Below are 3,074 nucleotides of genomic sequence, written 5' to 3' on the forward strand. Positions count from 1 at the left end.
AAAAAAATTACTTTCAGAGCTTTTATCGATCGATAAAAGTGATTAGGTAATGTTTAATCGTTTGAAGGTATGAGATAATTGGAGAGGTTTCAGGGAGGAAAATTGAAACTCCGATATAATTACCCTTTCTCCGACCTGCCACAATCGTCTTCGATTGAATTGAGTCCAGGAATATTACACAGTTGTCCGTGTCCCAGAGGGTCCATGGGTATGCATACATACAAGATATATAGATATATATACAAAAATATATAGATAACAGAGGGTTCTGTTATCTATATATCTTTGTACATTTCTTTAGATCTGTTGCCGACAGATTTTTGGCTAGGTCCGGCGGTCTCTTTGGCATGCCGACAAAAGAAATTATTTTAAGTTAAAAAACTCAGCTAATACCTTAATTATTAAATAATAAAAAAATTACTTTCAGAGCTTTTATCGATCGATAAAAGTGATTAGGTAATGTTTAATCGTTTGAAGGTATGAGATAATTGGAGAGGTTTCAGGGAGGAATATTGAAACTCCGATATAATTACCCTTTCTCCGACCTGCCACAATCGTCTTCGATTGAATTGAGTCCAGGAATATAACTGGAAGGACCAGAAGTGGTACAGACTGGTTAAGCTCAAAGCCGAGATTCAATTTAAATATAATTAAACTGAGCTGGATTCTACTAGGCGGAGGTAGAGAATCCACTTAATATAAAAAAAAAAAATACCGGAAATTTAAAAATTAAAACGAACAACAGAAACGTCGTCGTTTAATTAGATACTTGAAATGGAGTTGGACTCTTACATAGCTGAAATACAACAGAATGGCTAAATTTAGACTCCGTAGTACTTCTGGCCGCAGCCTGAAAAGTAATGGAAACCATCTAATAATATTGAACCCTCTTTAGTTTGACGAAAAATAGTTCACAATAAAATATATAATGATCTAGACTGGTTAAAGCGTAGAATATTTTTAGAAAATTCCAGGTCTCTTGAGTACAAGTAAATAATAAAAAAAATAAATAAAACCTAAGAAAACATATCTCCCAACAGCAGCAAAAACAAGACTCATCAAATAGAGTTAGTACATTGCTCTGAAAAATCAAATTATACTGAACCATTCCGTAACTAACCATCCACGAATTATCGACAAACCGTAGAATGTTTTATTTTTGGGCAATTTCGTTTAAAATATCTGTTTTTATTACTTCAGAAATTCAAAAACGCGAATAGTGGAATTTTATTTTTTATTGCATTTATTTATAATCTTAAACTTTCTGAGACTGGTTAACTATGTTTAAATAAATAAAATTTTAACCTTTTTATTTTCAAAACATTTTTATTCTATTCTAGTCCGACATTTCGGCCAATTCAGCCATCCTCAGAGACAATCTTAATTCAATTTTAGAAATAAATCATTTAAAAATTTAACAAATTCTATCAGTGGGTAGATTCTCCACATGTTTGTATCATGTCACTATGTCACCTACAGCAAGTTCACTTGTTGTATATATGTGTATACAGTTGTAAATAACAATAAATAAATAATTTAAAAAAAAACAAATAAGGTGACTATGATAAATTGTTTTTATTTTAATATGAAAATTGACTAATTAGGGTGATTTGTTGAATTGACCTGGGCAGAATAGCCAGGAAAGGATAATCACGTTTGATGAAAAGGGGATTGTATATGACAGGGGTGGCCAAGAAGTCGATCGCAACGCCAATTTTGGTCGATCTTCGCTTGCTGGCATATCTAGGGTGGAATTCCGTGTACCACAGAGTTTGAAGCGATTTTAGAAGACAAAACTTTCAAGCAATAGTTTTAGACCTATTTCATATGGATTAAAAGTTATTAATTATCCACGTTCTTTTAATTCCCCTGGATGTGAGTCTTTTGCCCCTTAAAATAATTATTGTTGTTGTTTTTTACGTAGGTAGTTAAGCCGTGTACCTGTATTTCAGTGCGATGTGTACTAAGCGTGCTATTGATAGATTAGCAAAAATAGAGTCATATTATTCTTTTATGATACTTTTTCTGGCTAAAAAAAACAAAAAAAACGCGAAAGTGAAATATTGAAATCAAATTATCGGTCATACTGTGCAGCTTTATAACTTTTTTTTTTTCAAATTTACTAATAAATAGTACAACTTAAGCATTGCAGTTGATTAAAAATTAAAATTCAGTTTAAGTTAGTACAAATCTATTTTGAAAAAGTGTCGGAAAATTTAGGGAAAAATTTAAACACATGTACGGACGGAATGTTGCTTTCAAAAGTTGGGTCTGGAAATTTATTTTCTTCATGAGACTATATCTCGAAAACTTATATAAAAATAAGTGAATAAGTTTTTAAAAAATAAAAAATAGTTTTGAACATATTTATTACTTATCCACCCATACCTCGCTGAAATCCACCTGACACTAAAACAGTGTATAAACATAGTATGTATTTCAGGTCCCTTCTCCCCCTTAGACTACACTCATGACAACAAGACGATCGCGACACTCTTATAAGATAAAAAGTAGATGTTATATAGAGAAAAGTTGCCCACCCCTGCTATATGACCACAGGGGTCTGTGAGGCCAGTTAAATATCTACGAAAGACCGAGGCTAAAACCAAATTTGCATCCAAAAGAATTATTGGTTTCTATGTCGTGGTCAATGGCAGGAAAAATTCATTTCTTCTTTTTACCCAGAGTTGGAACCATCACCTACTGCATTGATATTGAATGCATAGAAATCTTATCAAAAAACAAATTACATTTGTTGATCAGAACGCCATCTTACATACACCTTCCTTCCTTTCCTCATATTTAACGACAGACAGTGAAAAAACTAAACGAACTATGTTATTTAAGATAGATTTCCATCTTTTCAGGAATTTGGATAACTCTTTAAAAGTTTTTTTTTTTAATAATTTATTTATTGATATTTACAACTGTATACATATATACACATCAAGTAAATTTGCTGTAAGTGATATTATGACATGGTAAAAACATGTGGAGAATCTACCCATTGATAGAACTCCAAAAACATTTCTAAAGGAGAAGATCTCGAGGCCATCTTCTTTTCATTATTAGGT

This window comes from Halyomorpha halys, unplaced genomic scaffold (genome assembly GCF_000696795.3).
Source record: "Halyomorpha halys isolate HHAL.00 unplaced genomic scaffold, Hhal_1.1 Scaffold1116.1, whole genome shotgun sequence".
In the NCBI taxonomy this organism is placed as follows: domain Eukaryota; kingdom Metazoa; phylum Arthropoda; class Insecta; order Hemiptera; family Pentatomidae; genus Halyomorpha; species Halyomorpha halys.